The 18,377-nt window shown below is 54.6% G+C and overlaps 7 non-coding genes across 7 annotated transcripts; all 7 read left to right on the top strand.

Moving 5' to 3' along the window:
* The first annotated feature begins 577 nt into the window (after nt 1-577).
* Nucleotides 578-670, top strand: LOC137757858 (small nucleolar RNA SNORD116). Its single transcript, XR_011072541.1, has one exon. It is a non-coding gene; the product is annotated as a small nucleolar RNA SNORD116 (small nucleolar RNA).
* A 2,692-nt stretch (nt 671-3,362) lies between these two features.
* Nucleotides 3,363-3,455, top strand: LOC137757934 (small nucleolar RNA SNORD116). The gene has a single exon (XR_011072611.1). It is a non-coding gene; the product is annotated as a small nucleolar RNA SNORD116 (small nucleolar RNA).
* A 2,669-nt stretch (nt 3,456-6,124) lies between these two features.
* On the top strand, nt 6,125-6,217 carry LOC137757857 (small nucleolar RNA SNORD116). Its single transcript, XR_011072540.1, has one exon. It is a non-coding gene; the product is annotated as a small nucleolar RNA SNORD116 (small nucleolar RNA).
* A 2,692-nt stretch (nt 6,218-8,909) lies between these two features.
* LOC137757915 (small nucleolar RNA SNORD116) lies at nt 8,910-9,002 on the top strand. The gene has a single exon (XR_011072593.1). It is a non-coding gene; the product is annotated as a small nucleolar RNA SNORD116 (small nucleolar RNA).
* A 2,669-nt stretch (nt 9,003-11,671) lies between these two features.
* On the top strand, nt 11,672-11,764 carry LOC137757871 (small nucleolar RNA SNORD116). Its single transcript, XR_011072553.1, has one exon. It is a non-coding gene; the product is annotated as a small nucleolar RNA SNORD116 (small nucleolar RNA).
* Nucleotides 11,765-14,456: 2,692 nt separating this feature from the next.
* Nucleotides 14,457-14,549, top strand: LOC137757914 (small nucleolar RNA SNORD116). Its single transcript, XR_011072592.1, has one exon. It is a non-coding gene; the product is annotated as a small nucleolar RNA SNORD116 (small nucleolar RNA).
* Nucleotides 14,550-17,218: 2,669 nt separating this feature from the next.
* Nucleotides 17,219-17,311, top strand: LOC137757870 (small nucleolar RNA SNORD116). The gene has a single exon (XR_011072552.1). It is a non-coding gene; the product is annotated as a small nucleolar RNA SNORD116 (small nucleolar RNA).
* Nucleotides 17,312-18,377: the final 1,066 nt, after the last annotated feature.

Raw genomic sequence — 18,377 nt, 5'->3', positions numbered from 1 at the left:
GCCCACACGTGTGAATAGACACATACAGCCTCTCACACACCGACCAACGTACGTGCGTAACTTTCTTCAGTCGTGCTGTGAGACACACAATCAGTTTTCGGTAGGGGAAAGTGGTACTTGGGAAGCAGGTTCCAGGCTCACGCCCAGGTTATGTGTTCATAAGAATCATGTTCTCTGAGGACCCTGGTGCAAATCAGAAACCTGCGTGATTTCTGTCCACTTCTCAGGTGCAGTTGCAGGGTAAGGCTGGCTGTCGGCAAAGAGAAGAAGACCTTCGCGTTGTCTGATGACTGGATGTGCTAAGGAGAACTGGAAAAAGTGGGGCGGGTGCACGTTGCCGAGCGTGGCTGTGGATATCTCAGGACGGTAGGCATTCACCCGTACTAAGATGTGCCATTGGATATTAGGTTTTCCACAGATGGGCCCAATGGTTGCAAGAGTGGATTGATTGCTGGTCTTGCTGAGTGGCCTGAGGACTGTGGATTCCCCAGGCAGTTGGAGTACTTGCAGGTCATGGCTCCTCTGCAGAGCTCCACGGCCTTCCCTTTTGTGTTCTGCAGCATCCCAGCATGTTCTTGGATCGATGATGACACCCTTGTATGCATTCCTTGGAAAATCTGACCGAAATGAGTGAGAACGCTCTACCGTCTCCTCCTCGAAACTGAGGTCCAGCACGTTTTCTCTCTCGGGGGTACTGGACAGTTAGGAGTGAGGGCCAACGTCCCCTGCTGTCAGGCATGCAAACACCACTAAGGGCTCCAGCATTGGAGGGGCTCCTGTCTGAGGGTCGAGCATGTCTGCTCATAAGCTGGGTCACCTAAGAATCCCCGGTGCCTGCTAAAAGGCCGTTGAGGGAATGCAAGAGGGCAGGCTTTCCTGCTAGTCTTCAGGGTCGGAGTGTCTTCTGGTATAGACCCAGTAAGCTTGCAGCTTGGAGAGGTGATATTTGGAGAGGATCACGCTTTGTGCCTGCTTGCTTCTGAGGTTGATTATAGAAGCCAAAATGAGCAAGTTTCCCTGGTTGGAGCCTGGAGCCTCAGGCCAGGCCTGTGGCCCTCGCTGTTGCTGTGTTTCACGCAGTGAGGTTCTTGACTGCCTGGTGTGACTGGAGCAGTGGGCGGGCGTGGGCTGGAGTTGGGCGATGGCGGAAGGGGGCTGATGGTTTAGGCCTCAGTGCTGCCGCTGTCAGCTCCTCTGCTGAAGTTGCCGGCACACTGTTGGCGCTAAGTGGATGTTCGTGGACTGGGGTGTGGATCGAGTGAAGCATTTCAGCCTGGGTGGTGGCTGCTGGCCTGGAGAGAAAGGTAAGGTATCATGAGGAAAGGTCCTGTGTGATGTCGTGGGATGGGCTGTCATCATTGGGTTGCAGGCACTGGTCTCGGCTTCCCAGGAATGTGTCTTGTTCGTGATGGGCTGGCATAAGCTGCCTATGGAGTGGATGGCGTTGGCAGTTCAAGTGGGTGAGTTGAGGTAGGTAACCTGTGTAGAGTTGCGATCCCGTTGCCCAAGGAATGACACCCAAAGGGTGTCTTGCGGGAAGTAGAGAAGATCGACATGGTGAGGCGTCTGTGCCGGCCCCCTTGGAGGTAGTTGAGTTATGCGAATATCCCCTTTGGCCGCTTTGTTCCCTTGTTTGGCAATGTGTAAAGCAAAGCTGTTTCGCCTGTGGGGGAATGACGAGACCGGCCAGTGTAGCATGCAGGCCATTCGAACAGCCAGAGGTTTATCTGGAGCAGTCCATTGGTGGGGCAGAGATGGGGGCCCCATTGCCATGCCTGCTGTGCTGCCGTGGCCAGCCACTGTTCCCTTTCAGGCTTCCAAGTCCCCTCGCATGGCAGAGGTCTTCTGTTGAAAGTCTGTCTGTGGACCTCGGGGACCATGCCTTTGATCACTGTGGGTTACTCAGTAGTGTCACCGTGGCAGTGGAGAATTGCCAGGATGCATGGGGTGGTATCAGCATCAACGAAGGAGACAGGCTTGCGGTCTGTCTTCCCTGGTGTTCAGTGTTCCCGTGTTCTGAAGATGTTTGTGTTTTCCAGTAGGTTCGTGTCGCCCTGTGGGCTGGAGGAGGGCACGTAGGACGAGGCTTTCAATGTTTTGAGCGTTTCCTTAGGGGTCAGGGCCGCGAACTTTCAAGATGGGAGCTGCCTGAGACGTGGCTGGGAATGTGGACTAGTTTCCGCCGTGGGGATCCGACATGGGTCATGGTGGCTGAAGCCCACCACTTCCTGTGGTGGGCATTCCCACGGGTCAATGGAAAGTGATTAGGCCTAGTTGGCGAGAAGTGGCACATGGGCCCACGTTCGTTAGCCCCTTGAGTGGTTTCAGGCTGCAAATTGGCAGTAGACACCTGCCGGTCAGTGTCGGCCCGACCATGGGAGTTCCCTTGCTTCCGGAAGTGCTGCGAGTGATCCCAAATGCCCATCAGATATACTGGTAGCTGACAGAGTCTCGAGGTGCATGTCGAGGTCACAGCCAAGTCCCGGAGGAAGGTCTCATCGAGTCTTTGTGTTTTGGTCAGAAGGCGTGGTTGTGGGAGAGCGGGAGTCCGGGGACTCTTTCAACAACCCCTGGGGGTCCAAGTTTGCCTGCGGCCTCTTGAAGCTGACAGAGGTCTTTCTCCTTTCAGTTGAGGGGTCTAACAAGGGTGCTGTGTATAAACTATTTGTTTTATTCTTGGACTCCTCCTCACAGGGCCATAGGGACACACTGATACCGAGACGCGTATTCAGCGGCACACAGAGAAACCCACAAGCACGTCCGCATGCGCAGTCACAGTCACACACGCCCACACGCATGAACACACACATGTAGCCTCTCACACACCGGCCAACGTATGTGCCTAACTTCCTGCAGTCATACTATCAGACATGCAGTCAATTCTCGGTAAGGGATAGAGGTCCTTGGGAAGCAGTTTCAGAGCTCAAGGCCAGGTCAATATTTTTATGGATCATGTCCTCTGAGGACACCAGTCCATTGATGAAGCCTCGGTGATTTCTGTCCACTTCTCAGGTGCAGTTGCTGGGAAAGGCTGGCCGTCGGCACAAACAAGAAGACCTTCGTGTGCTCTGATGACTGGAGGTGCTAAGAAGAACTGGAAAAAGTGAGGCGGGCCCATGTCCCCGAGCATGGTCGTGGATAACTCAGGACGGTAGGTATTCAAGCACCCCATGATGTGCCATTAGATATTAGGTTTTCCTCAGACGGGCCCAGTGGCTGCAAGAGTGGATTGATTGTTCCTATTGCCGAGTGGCCTGAGGGCTGTGGATTTTCCAGGGTTTTGGGGTAGCCCAGGCTCATGGCTCCTGTACAGAGCCCTGCGCACACCCCGGTTGTGTGCTGCAGCGTCCCAGCATGTGCTTGGATCAATGATGACACCCTTGCATGCATTCCTTGGAAAATCTGAACAAAATGAGTGAGAACACTCTACCGTCTCGTCATCGAAACTGAGGTTCAGCACGTTTCCTCTCTCAGGGGGAGATGACAGTTCGGAATGAGGGTCAGCGTCCCCTGCCGACATGTATGCAAACACCACCAAGGACTCCAGTATTGGAGGGGCTCCTCTCTGAGGGTTGACCGTGTCTGCACATAAGCTGTGTTATCTGTGAATCCCGGGTCCCTGTTGAATGGCTGTTGAGGGAATGTGAGGGGGCAGGCTCTCCTGCTGGTTTTAAGAGTCGAAGTGTGTGCTGGTCTAGGACCAGTTAGCTTGCAGTTGGGAGGTGAGTTTTGGCCAGGATCACGCATCATGCCTGCCGTTTTGGGGGTTGATTCTGGAAGCCAAAATGAGCAAGCGTCCTTGGTTGGTGCCTGGAACCTCAGGCCAGGCCTGTGGCCCTCCCTGTTCTTGCGTTTTTCACGGTGAGGTTCTTGAGTGCCTAGTGAGGCTGGAGCAATGGGCGGGGGTGAGCTCGGTTGGGCATCGGTGGAAAGGGGCTGATGGATTAGGCCTCGCTGCTGCCCTTGTTTGCTTCTCTACTTTAACTCCCGGCACAATGTTGATGCCAAGTGGGTCATCGCGGAGTGGGGAGAAGATCGAGTGCTGAAATTAAACCTGCGTGGATCACTGATGGCCCGCACAGGAAGGTAAGGAGAGATGAGGACATGTTCTTTGTGATGTCGTGGAATAGGCTATCATAATTGGGTTGGAGGTGCTGGCCTCGGCTTCCCAAGGATGTGACATGTGCGTGATTGGCTGGCATCAGCTGCCTATGGAGGGGATGGCTTTGGCAGTTCAAGTGGATGAGGTGAGGTAGGTAACCTGTGTAGAGTTGCGATCCCGTTGCCAGAGGAAAGACAACCAAAGGGTGTCTTGCGAGACGCAAAGAAGTTCGACATGGTGACACGTCTGTGCCGGCCTCCTGGGAGGATGGTTAGTTATGCGAACATCCCATTTGGCCGCTTTGTTCCCTTGTTTGGGAATGCGTAAAGCGAAAGTGCTTCTCCTGGGGGGGGCATGACTCGGCTAGCGAACAGCCAGAGGTTTATCTGGAGCAGTCCGTTGGCAGGACAGAGGTGGGGGCACTGTTGCGACGCCAGATGCACTGACGTGGATAGCCACTGTACCCTTTCAAGCTTCCAGGTCCCCTCGTGTGGCAAAGTTTTTCCGTTGAAAGTCTGTCTGTGGTACTCGGGGACAGTGCCTTTGATCACTGTGAGTTCATCGGTAGTGTCGCTGTGGCAGTGGAGAATTACCAGGATGCATGGGGTGGGGTGGGCACCATCAAAGCAGACAGGCTTGCGGTGTGTCTTCCCTGCTGTTCAGTGTCTCCGTGTTCGCATGATGTCTGTGGCTTCAAGTCGAGTGGAGTCGCCCTGCAGGCAGGAGGAGGTCACTTAGGACGAGGCTGTGCAGCGTTTGAGCGTTTCCTCAATGGTCAGGGCCGCAAACACTACCAGTTGGAAGCTTTCCTTTACGTGGCCGGGAAGGTGGCCTAATTTCTGCTGTGGGGTTCCAACCTGTGTCATGGTTGCTGAAGCCCAACTCTTCCCATTGAGGGCATTCCCACGGGGTCATGGAAAGTGATTTGGTCTAGTTGGCGAGATGAGGCACTTGGGCCCAAGTCCGTTAACCCCTTGAGAATTCCCAGGCTGCATCTTGCCTGTCAGCAACTGCAGATCGGTGTCAGCACGCCCATGGGAGGTTACCTTGCTTCCGGGAGCTCTGGGAGTGACCCCAAGGGCACATCAGATGTGGTGGTAGGTGGCAGGATCTCCAGGTCCACATAAGTTTGACACCCACAGCCGGGAGGGAGGTCTCGTCCAGACTTTGTGCTTTGGTCAGAAGGCGTGGCTGTGGGAGAGCGGGAGTCTGTGGCCTATTTCGACAGCCCTGGGGGTCAAAGTTTGCATGAGGCCTCATGAAACTGACAGAGGTCTTTCTCCTTTCAGTTGGGGGTCCAACAAGGTTGCTGTGTATAAACTATGACGTTTACTGTTAGAGGCATCTGCAAAGCGCCACAGGGACACCCAGAGACCAAGACGCGTATTTAGCAGCACACACAGGAATCCACAAACGCATCCTCGTGCAAAGTCTCAGTCAAACACGCCCACACGTGTGAATAGACACATACAGCCTCTCACACACCGACCAACGTACGTGCGTAACTTTCTTCAGTCGTGCTGTGAGACACACAATCAGTTTTCGGTAGGGGAAAGTGGTACTTGGGAAGCAGGTTCCAGGCTCACGCCCAGGTTATGTGTTCATAAGAATCATGTTCTCTGAGGACCCTGGTGCAAATCAGAAACCTGCGTGATTTCTGTCCACTTCTCAGGTGCAGTTGCAGGGTAAGGCTGGCTGTCGGCAAAGAGAAGAAGACCTTCGCGTTGTCTGATGACTGGATGTGCTAAGGAGAACTGGAAAAAGTGGGGCGGGTGCACGTTGCCGAGCGTGGCTGTGGATATCTCAGGACGGTAGGCATTCACCCGTACTAAGATGTGCCATTGGATATTAGGTTTTCCACAGATGGGCCCAATGGTTGCAAGAGTGGATTGATTGCTGGTCTTGCTGAGTGGCCTGAGGACTGTGGATTCCCCAGGCAGTTGGAGTACTTGCAGGTCATGGCTCCTCTGCAGAGCTCCACGGCCTTCCCTTTTGTGTTCTGCAGCATCCCAGCATGTTCTTGGATCGATGATGACACCCTTGTATGCATTCCTTGGAAAATCTGACCGAAATGAGTGAGAACGCTCTACCGTCTCCTCCTCGAAACTGAGGTCCAGCACGTTTTCTCTCTCGGGGGTACGGGACAGTTAGGAGTGAGGGCCAACGTCCCCTGCTGTCAGGCATGCAAACACCACTAAGGGCTCCAGCATTGGAGGGGCTCCTGTCTGAGGGTCGAGCATGTCTGCTCATAAGCTGGGTCACCTAAGAATCCCCGGTGCCTGCTAAAAGGCCGTTGAGGGAATGCAAGAGGGCAGGCTTTCCTGCTAGTCTTCAGGGTCGGAGTGTCTTCTGGTATAGACCCAGTAAGCTTGCAGCTTGGAGAGGTGATATTTGGAGAGGATCACGCTTTGTGCCTGCTTGCTTCTGAGGTTGATTATAGAAGCCAAAATGAGCAAGTTTCCCTGGTTGGAGCCTGGAGCCTCAGGCCAGGCCTGTGGCCCTCGCTGTTGCTGTGTTTCACGCAGTGAGGTTCTTGACTGCCTGCTGTGACTGGAGCAGTGGGCGGGCGTGGGCTGGAGTTGGGCGATGGCGGAAGGGGGCTGATGGTTTAGGCCTCAGTGCTGCCGCTGTCAGCTCCTCTGCTGAAGTTGCCGGCACACTGTTGGCGCTAAGTGGATGTTCGTGGACTGGGGTGTGGATCGAGTGAAGCATTTCAGCCTGGGTGGTGGCTGCTGGCCTGGAGAGAAAGGTAAGGTATCATGAGGAAAGGTCCTGTGTGATGTCGTGGGATGGGCTGTCATCATTGGGTTGCAGGCACTGGTCTCGGCTTCCCAGGAATGTGTCTTGTTCGTGATGGGCTGGCATAAGCTGCCTATGGAGTGGATGGCGTTGGCAGTTCAAGTGGGTGAGTTGAGGTAGGTAACCTGTGTAGAGTTGCGATCCCGTTGCCCAAGGAATGACACCCAAAGGGTGTCTTGCGGGAAGTAGAGAAGACCGACATGGTGAGGCGTCTGTGCCGGCCCCCTTGGAGGTAGTTGAGTTATGCGAATATCCCCTTTGGCCGCTTTGTTCCCTTGTTTGGCAATGTGTAAAGCAAAGCTGTTTCGCCTGTGGGGGAATGACGAGACCGGCCAGTGTAGCATGCAGGCCATTCGAACAGCCAGAGGTTTATCTGGAGCAGTCCATTGGTGGGGCAGAGATGGGGGCCCCATTGCCATGCCTGCTGTGCTGCCGTGGCCAGCCACTGTTCCCTTTCAGGCTTCCAAGTCCCCTCGCATGGCAGAGGTCTTCTGTTGAAAGTCTGTCTGTGGACCTCGGGGACCATGCCTTTGATCACTGTGGGTTACTCGGTAGTGTCACCGTGGCAGTGGAGAATTGCCAGGATGCATGGGGTGGGATCAGCCTCAACGAAGGAGACAGGCTTGCGGTCTGTCTTCCCTGGTGTTCAGTGTTCCCGTGTTCTGAAGATGTTTGTGTTTTCCAGTAGGTTCGTGTCGCCCTGTGGGCTGGAGGAGGGCACGCAGGACGAGGCTTTCTAGGGTTTGAGCGTTTCCTTAGGGGTCAGGGCCGCAAACATTCAAGATGGGAGCTGCCTGAGACGTGGCTGGGAATGTGGACTAGTTTCCGCCGTGGGGATCCGACATGGGTCATGGTGGCTGAAGCCCACCACTTCCTGTGGTGGGCATTCCCACGGGTCAATGGAAAGTGATTAGGCCTAGTTGGCGAGAAGTGGCACGTGGGCCCACGTTCGTTAGCCCCTTGAGTGGTTTCAGGCTGCAAATTGGCAGTAGACACCTGCCGGTCAGTGTCGGCCCGACCATGGGAGTTCCCTTGCTTCCGGAAGTGCTGCGAGTGATCCCAAATGCCCATCAGATATACTGGTAGCTGACAGAGTCTCGAGGTGCATGTCGAGGTCACAGCCAAGTCCCGGAGGAAGGTCTCATCGAGTCTTTGTGTTTTGGTCAGAAGGCGTGGTTGTGGGAGAGCGGGAGTCCGGGGACTCTTTCAACAACCCCTGGGGGTCCAAGTTTGCCTGCGGCCTCTTGAAGCTGACAGGGGTCTTTCTCCTTTCAGTTGGGGGGTCTAACCAGGGTGCTGTGTATAAACTATTTCTTTTATTCTTGGACTCCTCCTCACAGGGCCATAGGGACACACTGATACCGAGACGCGTATTCAGCGGCACACAGAGAAACCCACAAGCACGTCCGCATGCGCAGTCACAGTCACACACGCCCACACGCATGAACACACACATGTAGCCTCTCACACACCGGCCAACGTATGTGCCTAACTTCCTGCAGTCATACTATCAGACATGCAGTCAATTCTCGGTAAGGGATAGAGGTCCTTGGGAAGCAGTTTCAGAGCTCAAGGCCAGGTCAATGTTTTTATGGATCATGTCCTCTGAGGACACCAGTCCATTGATGAAGCCTCGGTGATTTCTGTCCACTTCTCAGGTGCAGTTGCTGGGAAAGGCTGGCCGTCGGCACAAACAAGAAGACCTTCGTGTGCTCTGATGACTGGAGGTGCTCAGAAGAACTGGAAAAAGTGAGGCGGGCCCATGTCCCCGAGCATGGTCGTGGATAACTCAGGACGGTAGGTATTCAAGCACCCCATGATGTGCCATTAGATATTAGGTTTTCCTCAGACGGGCCCAGTGGCTGCAAGAGTGGATTGATTGTTCCTATTGCCGAGGGGCCTGAGGGCTGTGGATTTTCCAGGGTTTTGGGGTAGCCCAGGCTCATGGCTCCTGTACAGAGCCCTGCGCACACCCCGGTTGTGTGCTGCAGCGTCCCAGCATGTGCTTGGATCGATGATGACACCCTTGCATGCATTCCTTGGAAAATCTGAACAAAATGAGTGAGAACACTCTACCGTCTCGTCATCGAAACTGAGGTTCAGCACGTTTCCTCTCTCAGGGGGAGATGACAGTTCGGAATGAGGGTCAGCGTCCCCTGCCGACATGTATGCAAACACCACCAAGGACTCCAGTATTGGAGGGGCTCCTGTCTGAGGGTTGACCGTGTCTGCACATAAGCTGTGTTATCTGTGAATCCCGGGTCCCTGTTGAATGGCTGTTGAGGGAATATGAGGGGGCAGGCTCTCCTGCTGGTTTTAAGAGTTGAAGTGTGTGCTGGTCTAGGACCAGTTAGCTTGCAGTTGGGAGGTGAGTTTTGGCCAGGATCACGCATCGTGCCTGCCGTTTTGGGGGTTGATTCTGGAAGCCAAAATGAGCAAGCGTCCTTGGTTGGTGCCTGGAACCTCAGGCCAGGCCTGTGGCCCTCCCTGTTCTTGCGTTTTTCACGGTGAGGTTCTTGAGCGCCTAGTGAGGCTGGAGCAATGGGCGGGGGTGAGCTCGGTTGGGCATCGGTGGAAAGGGGCTGATGGATTAGGCCTCGCTGCTGCCCTTGTTTGCTTCTCTACTTTAACTCCCGGCACAATGTTGATGCCAAGTGGGTCATCGCGGAGTGGGGAGAAGATCGAGTGCTGAAATTAAACCTGCGTGGATCACTGATGGCCCGCACAGGAAGGTAAGGATAGATGAGGACATGTTCTTTGTGATGTCGTGGAATAGGCTATCATAATTGGGTTGCAGGTGCTGGCCTCGGCTTCCCAAGGATGTGACATGTGCGTGATTGGCTGGCATCAGCTGCCTAAGGAGGGGATGGCTTTGGCAGTTCCAGTGGATGAGGTGAGGTAGGTAACCTGTGTAGAGTTGCGATCCCGTTGCCAGAGGAAAGACAACCAAAGGGTGTCTTGCGAGACGCAAAGAAGTTCGACATGGTGACACGTCTGTGCCGGCCTCCTGGGAGGATGGTTAGTTATGCGAACATCCCATTTGGCCGCTTTGTTCCCTTGTTTGGGAATGCGTAAAGCGAAAGTGCTTCTCCTGGGGGGGGCATGACTCGGCTAGCGAACAGCCAGAGGTTTATCTGGAGCAGTCCGTTGGCAGGACAGAGGTGGGGGCACTGTTGCGACGCCAGATGCACTGACGTGGATAGCCACTGTACCCTTTCAAGCTTCCAGGTCCCCTCGTGTGGCAAAGATTTTCCGTTGAAAGTCTGTCTGTGGTACTCGGGGACAGTGCCTTTGATCACTGTGAGTTCATCGGTAGTGTCGCTGTGGCAGTGGAGAATTACCAGGATACATGGGGTGGGGTGGGCACCATCAAAGCAGACATGCTTGCGGTGTGTCTTCCCTGCTGTTCAGTGTCTCCGTGTTCGCATGATGTCTGTGGCTTCAAGTCGAGTGGAGTCGCCCTGCAGGCAGGAGGAGGTCACTTAGGACGAGGCTGTGCAGCGTTTGAGCGTTTCCTCAATGGTCAGGGCCGCAAACACTACCAGTTGGAAGCTTTCCTTTACGTGGCCGGGAAGGTGGCCTAATTTCTGCTGTGGGGTTCCAACCTGTGTCATGGTTGCTGAAGCCCAACTCTTCCCATTGAGGGCATTCCCACGGGGTCATGGAAAGTGATTTGGTCTAGTTGGCGAGATGAGGCACTTGGGCCCAAGTCCGTTAACCCCTTGAGAATTCCCAGGCTGCATCTTGCCTGTCAGCAACTGCAGATCGGTGTCAGCACGCCCATGGGAGGTTACCTTGCTTCCGGGATCTCTGGGAGTGACCCCAAGGGCACATCAGTTGTGGTGGTAGGTGGCAGGATCTCCAGGTCCACATAGGTTTGACACCCACGGCCGGGAGGGAGGTCTCGTCCAGACTTTGTGCTTTGGTCAGAAGGCGTGGCTGTGGGAGAGCGGGAGTCTGTGGCCTATTTCGACAGCCCTGGGGGTCAAAGTTTGCATGCGGCCTCATGAAACTGACAGAGGTCTTTCTCCTTTCAGTTGGGGGTCCAACCAGGGTGCTGTGTATAAACTATGACGTTTACTGTTAGAGGCATCTGCAAAGCGCCACAGGGACACCCAGAGACCAAGACGCGTATTTAGCAGCACACACAGGAATCCACAAACGCATCCTCGTGCAAAGTCTCAGTCACACACGCCCACACGTGTGAATAGACACATACAGCCTCTCACACACCGACCAACGTACGTGCGTAACTTTCTTCAGTCGTGCTGTGAGACACACAATCAGTTTTCGGTAGGGGAAAGTGGTACTTGGGAAGCAGGTTCCAGGCTCACGCCCAGGTTATGTGTTCATAAGAATCATGTTCTCTGAGGACCCTGGTGCAAATCAGAAACCTGCGTGATTTCTGTCCACTTCTCAGGTGCAGTTGCAGGGTAAGGCTGGCTGTCGGCAAAGAGAAGAAGACCTTCGCGTTGTCTGATGACTGGATGTGCTAAGGAGAACTGGAAAAAGTGGGGCGGGTGCACGTTGCCGAGCGTGGCTGTGGATATCTCAGGACGGTAGGCATTCACCCGTACTAAGATGTGCCATTGGATATTAGGTTTTCCACAGATGGGCCCAATGGTTGCAAGAGTGGATTGATTGCTGGTCTTGCTGAGTGGCCTGAGGACTGTGGATTCCCCAGGCAGTTGGAGTACTTCCAGGTCATGGCTCCTCTGCAGAGCTCCACGGCCTTCCCTTTTGTGTTCTGCAGCATCCCAGCATGTGCTTGGATCAATGATGACACCCTTGTATGCATTCCTTGGAAAATCTGACCGAAATGAGTGAGAACGCTCTACCGTCTCCTCCTCGAAACTGAGGTCCAGCACGTTTTCTCTCTCGGGGGTACGGGACAGTTAGGAGTGAGGGCCAACGTCCCCTGCTGTCAGGCATGCAAACACCACTAAGGGCTCCAGCATTGGAGGGGCTCCTGTCTGAGGGTCGAGCATGTCTGCTCATAAGCTGGGTCACCTAAGAATCCCCGGTGCCTGCTAAAAGGCCGTTGAGGGAATGCAAGAGGGCAGGCTTTCCTGCTAGTCTTCAGGGTCGGAGTGTCTTCTGGTATAGACCCAGTAAGCTTGCAGCTTGGAGAGGTGATATTTGGAGAGGATCACGCTTTGTGCCTGCTTGCTTCTGAGGTTGATTATAGAAGCCAAAATGAGCAAGTTTCCCTGGTTGGAGCCTGGAGCCTCAGGCCAGGCCTGTGGCCCTCTCTGTTGTTGTGTTTCACGCAGTGAGGTTCTTGACTGCCTGGTGTGACTGGAGCAGTGGGCGGGCGTGGGCTGGAGTTGGGCGATGGCGGAAGGGGGCTGATGGTTTAGGCCTCAGTGCTGCCGCTGTCAGCTCCTCTGCTGAAGTTGCCGGCACACTGTTGGCGCTAAGTGGATGTTCGTGGACTGGGGTGTGGATCGAGTGAAGCATTTCAGCCTGGGTGGTGGCTGCTGGCCTGGAGAGAAAGGTAAGGTATCATGAGGAAAGGTCCTGTGTGATGTCGTGGGATGGGCTGTCATCATTGGGTTGCAGGCACTGGTCTCGGCTTCCCAGGAATGTGTCTTGTTCGTGATGGGCTGGCATAAGCTGCCTATGGAGTGGATGGCGTTGGCAGTTCAAGTGGGTGAGTTGAGGTAGGTAACCTGTGTAGAGTTGTGATCCCGTTGCCCAAGGAATGACACCCAAAGGGTGTCTTGCGGGAAGTAGAGAAGATCGACATGGTGAGGCGTCTGTGCCGGCCCCCTTGGAGGTAGTTGAGTTATGCGAATATCCCCTTTGGCCGCTTTGTTCCCTTGTTTGGCAATGTGTAAAGCAAAGCTGTTTCGCCTGTGGGGGAATGACGAGACCGGCCAGTGTAGCATGCAGGCCATTCGAACAGCCAGAGGTTTATCTGGAGCAGTCCATTGGTGGGGCAGAGATGGGGGCCCCATTGCCATGCCTGCTGTGCTGCCGTGGCCAGCCACTGTTCCCTTTCAGGCTTCCAAGTCCCCTCGCATGGCAGAGGGCTTCTGTTGAAAGTCTGTCTGTGGACCTCGGGGACCATGCCTTTGATCACTGTGGGTTACTCGGTAGTGTCACCGTGGCAGTGGAGAATTGCCAGGATGCATGGGGTGGGATCAGCCTCAACGAAGGAGACAGGCTTGCGATCTGTCTTCCCTGGTGTTCAGTGTTCCCGTGTTCTGAAGATGTTTGTGTTTTCCAGTAGGTTCGTGTCGCCCTGTGGGCTGGAGGAGGGCACGCAGGACGAGGCTTTCTAGGGTTTGAGCGTTTCCTTAGGGGTCAGGGCCGCAAACATTCAAGATGGGAGCTGCCTGAGACGTGGCTGGGAATGTGGACTAGTTTCCGCCGTGGGGATCCGACATGGGTCATGGTGGCTGAAGCCCACCACTTCCTGTGGTGGGCATTCCCACGGGTCAATGGAAAGTGATTAGGCCTAGTTGGCGAGAAGTGGCACATGGGCCCACGTTCGTTAGCCCCTTGAGTGGTTTCAGGCTGCAAATTGGCAGTAGACACCTGCCGGTCAGTGTCGGCCCGACCATGGGAGTTCCCTTGCTTCCGGAAGTGCTGCGAGTGATCCCAAATGCCCATCAGATATACTGGTAGCTGACAGAGTCTCGAGGTGCATGTCGAGGTCACAGCCAAGTCCCGGAGGAAGGTCTCATCGAGTCTTTGTGTTTTGGTCAGAAGGCGTGGTTGTGGGAGAGCGGGAGTCCGGGGACTCTTTCAACAACCCCTGGGGGTCCAAGTTTGCCTGCGGCCTCTTGAAGCTGACAGGGGTCTTTCTCCTTTCAGTTGGGGGGTCTAACCAGGGTGCTGTGTATAAACTATTTCTTTTATTCTTGGACTCCTCCTCACAGGGCCATAGGGACACACTGATACCGAGACGCGTATTCAGCGGCACACAGAGAAACCCACAAGCACGTCCGCATGCGCAGTCACAGTCACACACGCCCACACGCATGAACACACACATAGAGCCTCTCACACACCGGCCAACGTATGTGCCTAACTTCCTGCAGTCATACTATCAGACATGCAGTCAATTCTCGGTAAGGGATAGAGGTCCTTGGGAAGCAGTTTCAAAGCTCAAGGCCAGGTCAATATTTTTATGGATCATGTCCTCTGAGGACACCAGTCCATTTATGAAGCCTCGGTGATTTCTGTCCACTTCTCCGGTGCAGTTGCTGGGAAAGGCTGGCCGTCGGCACAAACAAGAAGACCTTCGTGTGCTCTGATGACTGGAGGTGCTAAGAAGAACTGGAAAAAGTGAGGCGGGCCCATGTCCCCGAGCATGGTCGTGGATAACTCAGGACGGTAGGTATTCAAGCACCCCATGATGTGCCATTAGATATTAGGATTTCCTCAGACGGGCCCAGTGGCTGCAAGAGTGGATTGATTGTTCCTCTTGCCGAGTGGCCTGAGGGCTGTGGATTCTCCAGGGTTTTGGGGTAGCCCAGGCTCATGGCTCCTGTACAGAGCCCTGCGCACACCCCGGTTGTGTGCTGCAGCGTCCCAGCATGTGCTTGGATCGATGATGACACCCTTGCATGCATTCCTTGGAAAATCTGAACAAAATGAGTGAGAACACTCTACCGTCTCGTCATCGAAACTGAGGTTCAGCACGTTTCCTCTCTCAGGGGGAGATGACAGTTCGGAATGAGGGTCAGCGTCCCCTGCCGACATGTATGCAAACACCACCAAGGACTCCAGTATTGGAGGGGCTCCTGTCTGAGGTTTGACCGTGTCTGCACATAAGCTGTGTTATCTGTGAATCCCGGGTCCCTGTTGAATGGCTGTTGAGGGAATGTGAGGGGGCAGGCTCTCCTGCTGGTTTTAAGAGTCGAAGTGTGTGCTGGTCTAGGACCAGTTAGCTTGCAGTTGGGAGGTGAGTTTTGGCCAGGATCACGCATCGTGCCTGCCATTTTGGGGGTTGATTCTGGAAGCCAAAATGAGCAAGCGTCCTTGGTTGGTGCCTGGAACCTCAGGCCAGGCCTGTGGCCCTCCCTGTTCTTGCGTTTTTCACGGTGAGGTTCTTGAGTGCCTAGTGAGGCTGGAGCAATGGGCGGGGGTGAGCTCGGTTGGGCATCGGTGGAAAGGGGCTGATGGATTAGGCCTCGCTGCTGCCCTTGTTTGCTTCTCTACTTTAACTCCCAGCACAATGTTGATGCCAAGTGGGTCATCGCGGAGTGGGCAGAAGATCGAGTGCTGAAATTAAACCTGCGTGGATCACTGATGGCCCGCACAGGAAGGTAAGGATAGATGAGGACATGTTCTTTGTGATGTCGTGGAATAGGCTATCATAATTGGGTTGCAGGTGCTGGCCTCGGCTTCCCACGGATGTGACATGTGCGTGATTGGCAGGCATCAGCTGCCTATGGAGGGGATGGCTTTGGCAGTTCAAGTGGATGAGGTGAGGTAGGTAACCTGTGTAGAGTTGCGATCCCGTTGCCAGAGGAAAGACAACCAAAGGGTGTCTTGCGAGACGCAAAGAAGTTCGACATGGTGACACGTCTGTGCCGGCCTCCTGGGAGGATGGTTAGTTATGCGAACATCCCATTTGGCCGCTTTGTTCCCTTGTTTGGGAATGCGTAAAGCGAAAGTGCTTCTCCTGGGAGGGGCATGACTCGGCTAGCGAACAGCCAGAGGTTTATCTGGAGCAGTCCGTTGGCAGGACAGAGGTGGGGGCACTGTTGCGACGCCAGATGCACTGACGTGGATAGCCACTGTACCCTTTCAAGCTTCCAGGTCCCCTCGTGTGGCAAAGTTTTTCCGTTGAAAGTCTGTCTGTGGTACTCGGGGACAGTGCCTTTGATCACTGTGAGTTCATCGGTAGTGTCACTGTGGCAGTGGAGAATTACCAGGATGCATGGGGTGGGGTGGGCACCATCAAAGCAGACAGGCTTGTGGTGTGTCTTCCCTTCTGTTCAGTGTCTCCGTGTTCGCATGATGTCTGTGGCTTCAAGTCGAGTGGAGTCGCCCTGCAGGCAGGAGGAGGTCACTTAGGACGAGGCTGTGCAGCGTTTGAGCGTTTCCTCAATAGTCAGGGCCGCAAACACTACCAGTTGGAAGCTTTCCTTTACGTGGCCGGGAAGGTGGCCTAATTTCTGCTGTGGGGTTCCAACCTGTGTCATGGTTGCTGAAGCCCAACTCTTCCCATTGAGGGCATTCCCACGGGGTCATGGAAAGTGATTTGGTCTAGTTGGCGAGATGAGGCACTTGGGCCCAAGTCCGTTAACCCCTTGAGAATTCCCAGGCTGCATCTTGCCTGTCAGCAACTGCAGATCGGTGTCAGCACGCCCATGGGAGGTTACCTTGCTTTCGGGATCTCTGGGAGTGACCCCAAGGGCACATCATTTGTGGTGGTAGGTAACAGGATCTCCAGGTCCACATAGGTTTGACACCCACGGCCGGGAGGGAGGTCTCGTCCAGACTTTGTGCTTTGGTCAGAAGGCGTGGCTGTGGGAGAGCGGGAGTCTGTGGCCTATTTCGACAGCCCTGGGGGTCAAAGTTTGCATGCGGCCTCATGAAACTGACAGAGGTCTTTCTCCTTTCAGTTGGGGGTCCAACCAGGGTGCTGTGTATAAACTATGACGTTTACTGTTAGAGGCATCTGCAAAGCGCCACAGGGACACCCAGAGACCAAGACGCGTATTTAGCAGCACACACAGGAATCCACAAACGCATCCTCGTGCAAAGTCTCAGTCACACACGCCCACACGTGTGAATAGACACATACAGCCTCTCACACACCCACCAACGTACGTGCGTAACTTTCTTCAGTCGTGCTGTGAGACACACAATCAGTTTTCGGTAGGGGAAAGTGGTACTTGGGAAGCAGGTTCCAGGCTCACGCCCAGGTTATGTGTTCATAAGAATCATGTTCTCTGAGGACCCTGGTGCAAATCAGAAACCTGCGTGATTTCTGTCCACTTCTCAGGTGCAGTTGCAGGGTAAGGCTGGCTGTCGGCAAAGAGAAGAAGACCTTCGCGTTGTCTGATGACTGGATGTGCTAAGGAGAACTGGAAAAAGTGGGGCGGGTGCACGTTGCCGAGCGTGGCTGTGGATATCTCAGGACGGTAGGCATTCACCCGTTCTAAGATGTGCCATTGGATATTAGGTTTTCCACAGATGGGCCCAATGGTTGCAAGAGTGGATTGATTGCTGGTCTTGCTGAGTGGCCTGAGGACTGTGGATTCCCCAGGCAGTTGGAGTACTTCCAGGTCATGGCTCCTCTGCAGAGCTCCACGGCCTTCCCTTTTGTGTTCTGCAGCATCCCAGCATGTGCTTGGATCAATGATGACACCCTTGTATGCATTCCTTGGAAAATCTGACCGAAATGAGTGAGAACGCTCTACCGTCTCCTCCTCGAAACTGAGGTCCAGCACGTTTTCTCTCTCGGGGGTACGGGACAGTTAAGAATGAGGGCCAACGTCCCCTGCTGTCAGGCATGCAAACACCACTAAGGGCTCCAGCATTGGAGGGGCTCCTGTCTGAGGGTCGAGCATGTCTGCTCATAAGCTGGGTCACCTAAGAATCCCCGGTGCCTGCTAAAAGGCCGTTGAGGGAATGCAAGAGGGCAGGCTTTCCTGCTAGTCTTCAGGGTCGGAGTGTCTTCTGGTATAGACCCAGTAAGCTTGCAGCTTGGAGAGGTGATATTTGGAGAGGATCACGCTTTGTGCCTGCTTGCTTCTGAGGTTGATTATAGAAGCCAAAATGAGCAAGTTTCCCTGGTTGGAGCCTGGAGCCTCAGGCCAGGCCTGTGGCCCTCGCTGTTGCTGTGTTTCACGCAGTGAGGTTCTTGACTGCCTGCTGTGACTGGAGCAGTGGGCGGGCGTGGGCTGGAGTTGGGCGATGGCGGAAGGGGGCTGATGGTTTAGGCCTCAGTGCTGCCGCTGTCAGCTCCTCTGCTGAAGTTGCCGGCACACTGTTGGCGCTAAGTGGATGTTCGTGGACTGGGGTGTGGATCGAGTGAAGCATTTCAGCCTGGGTGGTGGCTGCTGGCCTGGAGAGAAAGGTAAGGTATCATGAGGAAAGGTCCTGTGTGATGTCGTGGGATGGGCTGTCATCATTGGGTTGCAGGCACTGGTCTCGGCTTCCCAGGAATGTGTCTTGTTCGTGATGGGCTGGCATAAGCTGCCTATGGAGTGGATGGCGTTGGCAGTTCAAGTGGGTGAGTTGAGGTAGGTAACCTGTGTAGAGTTGCGATCCCGTTGCCCAAGGAATGACACCCAAAGGGTGTCTTGCGGGAAGTAGAGAAGACCGACATGGTGAGGCGTCTGTGCCGGCCCCCTTGGAGGTAGTTGAGTTATGCGAATATCCCCTTTGGCCGCTTTGTTCCCTTGTTTGGCAATGTGTAAAGCAAAGCTGTTTCGCCTGTGGGGGAATGACGAGACCGGCCAGTGTAGCATGCAGGCCATTCGAACAGCCAGAGGTTTATCTGGAGCAG

Source organism: Eschrichtius robustus, unplaced genomic scaffold (genome assembly GCF_028021215.1).
Source record: "Eschrichtius robustus isolate mEscRob2 unplaced genomic scaffold, mEscRob2.pri scaffold_538, whole genome shotgun sequence".
Lineage (NCBI taxonomy): Eukaryota > Metazoa > Chordata > Mammalia > Artiodactyla > Eschrichtiidae > Eschrichtius > Eschrichtius robustus.
This window is presented reverse-complemented; position numbering and strand designations above follow the sequence as displayed.